Here is a 9,284-nt window from a genome sequence, read left to right on the forward strand (position 1 = left end):
CCATGAAGAAAATTAATAGAGAAGAAAATACTCTTCTGACTCAAGGCCAAGGAGGCCACACTCACCCAAGAGTCCTGGAAGTGGTGTAAGGCAGAAGAGACAGTAAATGGTCATTCTAACAGTACGATAATCACAATTTTCCATCTTCCACATGTGCCTCCCCTCAATAGCATCAGAGGGTCAGCTTGGACATTGTCCCTTTATAGGAAGATGGGAAACAGCTATACGCCTGCACTTAGTCCAGTTGGATCAGAGCATATAGGTGAAAATCCAACTCTTTCTAAAAAGAGGCAGAAGAGTGTGTTGGCAGGAACACAGTGTCTGGAATCAAAGACTTATATTTTGGCTTTGCCACTTAACAGCTTCTTAATTTTGGCATCCAAGTGTTTATCACTTTACTTCAATTTTCTTACAATGAGTATTTTGCAATCTTTGATCAATAGAAAGTTGATGACTACTTTCTAGATGTTTTTGTTTGTTTTCTTTAGTAATAAATGTAATAAGCATAACTGATATTTCTCTGTGTACAACCCTGGCCTTATACCATAAGTTTTTTGTTGTTGTTTGTTTTTTGTTCTTTTTTTTACGCAGCACTCTCCTTTTTATTAATTTCTTAACCAAAAAAAAAAAACCCATTGCCATTGAGTCGATTCTGACTCATAGTGACCTTTTGGACACAGCAGAACTGCCCCATAGCGTTTCCAAGGAGCACCTGGCAGATTTGAACTGCCGACCCTTTGGTTAGCAGCTGTAGCACTTAATCACTATACCACCAGGGTTTCCATTAATTTCTTAAGAGTATGTAATTGCAAGTGTGTTGCTGGTGAAAAACCCCAGGTTTTGCTCAGTGTGACTTGGTACAGCCAATAAACAAGATGCTGAGGTGGGAGATCAGAAAGACACCCTTATTTCATTGTACAAGGAAAGGAGCAACTAGGGCTGCTGCCTCCAAGACTGGAACAGGAACTGTAAATTCATTGTGATTATTCAGGATTGAACTTCAAGCAGGCGCTCAGGGCTTGGGGGTGATTATGCATTTTCTTTAGATAAGGGTTTGATCCCTCAGGATGGAGGAAGAGGTTGAGGTGGGTTGAGGCCATCTATGGCCCATTCTGTGTTTATCTTGTCAAGGACAATTTCAGAAGGAAGTGCAGCTTACTCTGCTTGGTGTAGGAGGATAAGCTAGAGCAGGTGTCTCTTAGAAGGGTTTGGTTCTGAGGCTACCTGCCTCGGGTGTGATTTATTCTCTGTTGTTCTTGTTAGGTGCCATCAAGTCACTTCCGATTCACTGTGACCCTATGTACAACAGAAAGCAACACTGCCTGGCCCTACACCATCCTCACAATCGTTGTGCTTAAGCCCACTGTTGCAACCACTGTGTCAATCCATCTCATTTGGGGTCTTCATCTTTTTCACTGACTCTCTACTTTACCAAGCATAATGTCCCTCTCTAGGGACTGATCCCTCCTGACGACATGTCCAGAGTATGTGAGAAGTAGTCTTACCATGCTTGATTCTAAGGAGCATTCTGGTTGTACTTCTTCCAAAACAGATTTGTTTGTTCTTTTGGCAGTGTATGGTATATTCAGTATTCTTCTCCAACACCATCTCTGGCCAAGTGTTATTTGAGAGAGTTGATTTTTTTTGGTATAGTTCATTATTCTTGGGGGCTGGAATTCTGGGCTAACTTTGTTGTTATGCCCAGTTTTGTTTCACTGTGGTCAGAGAGTCTGACCTCTATGAGTTGTGCTTTTTGCCACTTACAAGACTTTTGTTGTTAAAATTCTTGCTCATATAATAGGGGGAAAAAAGCTTTATTTTCTCTTCAGGATTATTTGGAATCTGTCCCTGAATTAGTGAGTGAAAAGCAATGTTCATAACTCACCATGACAGATAAGAAGACACCATGAATACCTCTTAAGCCATCTACCTTTGCTTGATCCATTTTGCTTCAGTTTGTACATTAGGAATTTGGTATATATATTAAAGTGGAAGAGTAGTTTCTACAGAATAAAATGGCAGGACTCATACCAAAGACATGTCTGGCAGAAAATTCATTCAGCAATGAGAGATACTAGACACTTTATAAAATTCTATCATTCAAAACATTACAGCATCCTTATAGAAGAATGTCAACAATGTCACATGTTGATTTGACTGCAACATTTTCACATTCTTTTGTTTATGAAATGCCAAGATAATTTAAGATCTCTTTTTTTTTTTTCAGTATTATTGCTTCCTTTACCCCTTCTCTTCCTTTTCAATTAGATTTTCTTTCCTTCTTTCATAACCTTTTTTGATGCTGGATGCCTTGTCCACTATCCTGCTGTTTCCAAATGACGTTTCTGAAGCAATCTCTCTCCAAAACTAACAACTTCCTAACAGACTCATTTAGCCATGTATTTACGTGGGCCACCTTTCATCTGAGCAGTGCAGACTGTCTCAGAGACGTTAACTCCTGGCTCTCCTGGGACAGACTCAGTAAGTCATAATTACACCCACTCTGATTGGAGGACTGCTCAGAATGCTGATGGCTAACGGCGGAAACTTACTCCCCAAACTGGTTGCACTTGGATTGAAATTCAGAGGACTCCAATGGCCTGGGCATTGCACATTATAATTTTCTCTATTACAGCTTTAAATTATCTTCTCCTTTAGGTTTAGAATCATGAATTTTCAAGTTAGCAAATATCTTAATCTCTATCATTTGTTTTCTTGGATAAATCACTGAATCCCAGAAAAGATAAGAGACATGGCCAAGTAGCAAGTACCTGAGGCAGAGTGAGACTAGAACCCTGGCCTCTGGATCCCTGGTGCAGGATTTCTCTGTTATTACTTACAGGTTTATAGTTTGCATCATACGTCATGCTCTTCTTGCCATTCTTCTTCTTATCTCCTGCTTCCTTTCCACTCTCTTCCCTCTCTAGTACCCTCTCAAATTGGTCTACGCAATTTCTTTTTCTTGGTCTTGCATCTACAGCATATAAAACAACATAAATTCAGGCTAATTATGTGCAAAAATAAAAACAAACAAAAAACAAACCTATTGTCGTGAAGTCAGTTTAGACTCATAGCAACCCTATGAGTCTAAATCGTCTTTCTTACTCATAGGACAGAGTAGAACTGCCCCCATAGGTTTCTAAGGCTGTAAATCTTTATGGGAGCAGACTGCCGCACCCTTCTCCCATGGAGCAGATGGTAGGTTTGAACCACCAACCTTCTGGTTAGCAGCTGAGTGCTTAACTACTGCACCGCTGGGGCTCCTTTTAAATTACTTAAAAAAAGTAAAACTCCTCTGAATAAATTAAGTTTTGCTCTGTTTAGACCCATAGGTAATTCAAAATAGGAGACAAAAATGCTCCCTAATAGACACATGCTTTGAGAGTTGGGTACAAGAATGAGGCATGGGGAGGACTAAAATGCTTGGTCTACATTTCTAATATGACTACGCACATGAGTAGTAAAGATGCACATACATGCATCAGTTTGCAGTAGATAAAATGCTGTCAAACCCTTTGTCCCATTTGATCCCGAAACTCCTGGGCAAGAGAGAAAACAGTATATTAACCCCATTTTACGCACAAAGAAACCAAGTCTGTTTAGAAAACTAAGTGATTTGCTAAAGACCAGACAACAAGGAAGAAGAAACAGAACCAGGAGCTGAGCCTGATCTGCTGCCTCCAAACCCTTATCTTTTCAGATCACCCTTCTCATCATCTACCGAGCATGTTTTGTTCCAATATTTTGCTCCTTGAGGACAGGGACTGAGACTTATTCACCCCTGCATTCTCTACAACTCCAAACAGAGATTGTGCTCAATAAATGTTCTTTGTACTGATTGCATCAAATAATTACATTAAATGGTGCTGTTGTAGTTTTCTAGTGCTTTTATAATAGAAATACAACAAGTGGATGGCTTTAACAAACAGAAATTTATTCTTTCATAGTTTAGGAGGCTAGAAGTCCCAATTCAGGGCACCGGCTCTGGGGAAAGCTTTCTGTCTTGGTCAGCTCTGGAGGAAGGTCCTTGTCTCCTTTCAACATCCGCGAGCCTGGCATTCCTTGGAGATCTTCATGTATTTTGGCGTCAATCCTCTCCTGGTCTAGGAGATTCTCAATGCAGGGACCCTGGGTCCAAATGATGTGTCCTGCTACCAGCTCTTCTTTCTTGGTGGTAGTAGTTCCCTATCTCTGCTTACTTTTCTCTCCTTTTATCTCTTGTGAGATAAAAGGTGTAACTCAAGTAAGGGCGTGACTTGAATAAGGGTAGTAAGGCTGGTGATTGGTGTAAGGGTGATGACTTGAGTCACACCCTCTAGTAAGGTGGTGACTTGGGTCCATTCTACTCTAATTTTGCCTCGTTAACACAATGGACAGCTCACTCCCAAATGGGACCACAACCACAGGCGTACAGGCTAAGATTTATAGCACATCACAAAATGGAGGATAATTACATCAGATCACAAAATGGAGGACAACCGCACAATACTGGGAATCATGGCATAGCCAAGTTGACATACATTTTGGGGGAACACAGTTCAATCCATAACAGGTATTGATATCCTGATGGCCATCCTTTTGGTTAGTACTACCTCATTTTCATCAAATTCCTGAATTAATAGGACTGAGGAATGACGTTCTTTCTGCAGGCCAACTTCCTTAAAGAAAGAGCCTCTGATGCTCTGTGCTGCAAGGCTTAGCTGGTACCTGGCATGCCTGAATCTTCCATACCACCTGAGTCCTCTCATTCTCTGAGGTTTCACCCAAGACCCACCTCCTCCAGGAATCCTTCCACTGCATTCTGCCTCCCCTCTAATTCCTTTCTGATGCATGCGCCCCAGGGCTGGGTACTGAACACTCACATCTTTAATTAGAACTGACTCTACTTTTCTCTTCATACAAACAGACATAGGAACCAAGTTTTAATTCTCTGCGTCTTCCCAGTAGTGTGACCAATAAACATTGACTCATTCACATTAGCTTGCCCAGTGTTAGGTTCTGAGTTCAATCCCAGCCAGATGCCTCCATGATTCTGCTTGTACACTTAGCCCAGTATCTCACACCTGCTTGGCACAACCCAGGCCCAAGTATCCCTCTACTTGGCTAGATACACATCTAGGACCAACACTCCACCTCTGAGCTGCTGCTGTTCTCTGTCCCTGGGCTGTAAACAATAACAGGCTCTATTTCCTGCCACTCTGTACAGTCCCCCAAACCCCAGCCAGCCACAGGTCAGCTCTGCACCCAGCATAGGGAGAGCCCCTAGTTACACGGCTCCTGCACTTCACGTGCACAGAGTCCCATGTGAATGGCTAGGGCAATGGCGTGAACTCACAGCACTCCCAGGTTCTCAAAATATTTCTACTGCAATGCAGCATGCAGTCTGTTCACTCTTTAGGCAATGATGGCTTAGCACTCAGTGGTGTGGAAGGAACAGCTGAGAGGCTGCAGAGAGAGCAAATGACTGCGGCAGAGTCTTGATGCTCACAGCCAAGGGCTCTCAATGATGTGATGCAACACTACCAATGGTAATCATATACACAGGTACAGAGAGAGAGCAGAGAGGGAGAGACAGAGCAGAGGGGGAGGGAGAGAACAGAGGGAGAAAGAGAACAGAAAGAAATAGAGCAAAGGGGAAGAGAGAGGAGAGAGGAAGAAAATGAGAGTAGAAAGGGAGAGGGAAAACAGAGAGAGAGAGAGAGAGGCTACAATAGAGAGCAGAGCAGAGAAAAAAAAAACAGAGAAGCTGAACCAGAACAAAAGGGTGCAGCTTACTGAAAACTTTCTAATCTGCGTTCTGCAACAGCTGTTGCCTGATGGAACTTTGTTCATTTGGTTACTCTGTCACAGAATTGAACCACACATCCCATGCAGCTGATCTTATCTGAAGGCCCAAGAAAAATTAGCTCCAGCAAAGTAGATCTGGAGCTCAGCTGCAGAAGGCCAGTTATACTACATCTAAAATCCCTTTTCCCTCCTCCTCCATTCCCCTTCCCAAGTCATTTCCTACTTCAGAATGCTTTGGTCTTCACCTCCGCCCCCCAGGTAAAAGTCTTTTCAAGTAAGGATGTCCATATTTGTCAGTTAAGATTCCAAGTAACCTATATTTCCTTATCCCAAACCCATACCTCAAGAAGGATGATCATGTCAAGAGTTATCTTTTAGCACAGAACGAAATCCTCTAGCCGATGGAAAGGAACTCCAGGTCTGAGTCCGCAAGCTATAGAGTCTGCCCAGGTTCTGGGTGCTCCCTCCCAACCTTCTGGGGACTGGGCTTGTGGTCCCACTTCAGCTGTGACGGGGCATTGTTGGTCCTTCCTCTGATGGTGACATATTTCCTGGTTATTTGCTAGGTTTTTCTGAAACATAACATTCTTCCCCTCCTATGGTCATTTCATGGCCACATTTTTCCCTTTTATCTTTCCTTTCTCTCTCCTTTCATTCTGTGGGCATTTACCAGGCACATATTATTACAGACCAGTTTCAGTACAGGGCAGGTCAGAATGAGAGTTCATCATAAACAGGAGCAGATTAACCAGTAAGCACAGTCGGTACGCACCAGCGTACGGTAAGCCAGGTACGCACAGGCTTCATTGTGCTTACTAACATATTGTGCACAACTTCACCTGGATTGATATGGTGAAGCCCAGGTGAAATTGTGCACTATGATTTAGTAAGCAAGCATAGTGAAACCTGTGCATACCTTGCTTATTGAGTAATCTGTCCTTGATCATAAACCATAACTAAAATGGCGATTCGGGGGTATGCCCAAGCTCATGAGCACCGGGGGCAGCTGGGAGCCCTTGGAGAATTCTCACAGTAGAGCCAGAGTGCAGAGGAATAAGACTCTGAAACATCTCATTCCAGGCTTAAGTGGCTTAAGACAACCACAGCCCTCATTTTTAATTTATAATTCAACAACCTGATACAGCATTTAGATGAACTGGATACGTGCAAAGAAAATTCCTGCTTGACGAGTTACAAAGTGAGGTCAGCACAGAGCCAGGTCACAGGCCTGAACTAAGACCATGCAGTCATTATGGGAACAGGCTCAGTGTGGCCATGTCACACTGTCTAACAAGACATTAACGTTTGAGCTGGCCCTGCAGCCAAAATAGGAGTTCACTACGTGAAAGATAGAGAGGTAAGGTGGAATGTTCTAGAAAAAGGATGGAGAATTAAGAGTGCAATTGGAACACAGAGTGCACAGCCATCTGCATTCCCAGGTCTTGGGAATACATAGCTGGCTGCATTGGAAATTACTGCAACACCCTGCGCTTTTCCTTTATAGCGTGTACGGGGCTTGTAATTACATATTTAAAAGAATTACTCACATTTGTTTTCCCCTACACAGACCCTATGCCAAAACCTATTCTAGAAAAGCAGGAATTCTAATGTTTTGTTCACCATTGTCTCCAGCACTTGACACAGGGCTTAGCGCTTAATAGGGGCTCTCTATATATATGAAAATGAACGAATGAATGAACTGTTAACTGAGTGAGACCAGCTCTCTCAGAGCTCTCAGTGCTTCATATTATTAATAAACCTGCTGCCATTGAGTTGATTCTGACTCACAGCGACCCTACAGAAAAGAGTAGAACTGCCCTATAGCATTTCCAAGGAGCAGCTGGAGAATTCGAACTGCCAACCTTTTGGTTAGCAGCTGAGCTCTGAACCACTGTGCCACCAGGGCTCCATATTATGAATAGGGCACTGCTGTTTGTGATTGAGCTGAATCCGGCATCAATTCATATTAAAAGTGCCATTGACTATGCACACAGTATTGTCACATTTCAAAATAACTATTTTATGTGTTGGTTTTTCCCCCAATCTAGCCCCATTTTTCTCTTCTTTATGATGAGACACACTTGAATATATATGCATTTTTTTAATCTTACACAAAAGAGAACTTATTTAAGGTGTGTAATAAATCTCACCAATGGGCAAAAACTGTCTAAAAAAAAAAAAGCTGGTTGTTTGGGAGAATACAGAAAGAATATTAAAGGTCAGTCCCTACCTTGAATATGTCTTGTACCAAAATTTTAGTAGCTTTATGAATTTAGAAAGATCATAACAGCCAAAGACATTCTTAGTGTATAACCTAAGGATGCAAGAGAAAATTTTCTCCCTCATCAGAGAGAAATCTGTATTATCATGGACTTCTTCGGGGAAAAGTAAGCAAATAAGGCCAGCGTACTGCCCCTGGTCTTCTCCTTAGCTCTTTGCTGTGTCCTTTCACGTATGGGCCATCCTCTACAGCAAGCGCCCACTGGCTGGATTTGGGCATTGAAAGTTCAGGGGGAGTTGAGCTGACCTTCCGCACCCTTCTCTCTCACAGCCTGCATGATGTGCTTTGGAGGCTGATCTCCACCATACATGTCATCAGCTATAACATAGCCCCATTCAGGGACCTCCACTGACTCCTGAAAGTAAAGCCCTCTGTATCTCAAGGTATTATAGGGAATAAGGTCACACAACTGTTGCCAGTCTTTATCTTTCTGATTCTACCGGGCAATCTTAATAGCCCCTGCCAGCAGGGTGGAGCATGCTAATCAAAGCCTAGAAAAGTCTAGCTAGCCAAACTCTCCCATTTTGCAGATGAGAAAACTGGGGCAAGCCTAGAGAGGTTAACTGACACACTAAGGTCACAGAAGCAGAATGAGAACTCAAATCCCTACCCTCAAACTCATGCTCCTCTTTTCTCCTCCCCCAAATTTCCTCCCATTACTTCTTCCCTCAATAGCAACCCCTGCTCAACATTTCCTACCTCTACTTTTTTTTTCAGTTCTACTGCCATCATCCTGGTTTGGGCCTCATTCTTTCTTGTGTCTTCAGTGCCAGGCCTTTGCCCATATCAGCCCCCACCACTCCCACTAGCAGGCCCTTCCCCAGCCCTATATAAAAGTTATCAACACTGGAAGCCCAGCTCAAATCCTTTCCTTCCCTAGAGCCCTCCCAGCACACTCTAGCCCAGAGGGCCCTTTCCTATCTCTAGCACAAAGTCTAGACCCTTCTTTGGCACTTTGCATGCACTTCTTTATATCTTTTGCACTATTTTCCTTTGTTAAAGGAAATGCTTCTTCTCTATTCCTGTTGAATCCTTTTCTGAAAAGGAGTTAATTATTGACATTTTTCTACCTCTTTATTCACTTCACCTCAGGCTAAAGTAGGGAGGAATAAACTCATAATTATAGACTCAGCTCCTCTCTTTTCCTCTTGCAAACAAGCTCTTCCACACAGACTGGTTCCTGTCTGTTTCACAGGCACAGTGAGTCACTGCATGG

The sequence above is a fragment of the Loxodonta africana genome, chromosome 12, assembly GCF_030014295.1.
Source record: "Loxodonta africana isolate mLoxAfr1 chromosome 12, mLoxAfr1.hap2, whole genome shotgun sequence".
Lineage (NCBI taxonomy): Eukaryota > Metazoa > Chordata > Mammalia > Proboscidea > Elephantidae > Loxodonta > Loxodonta africana.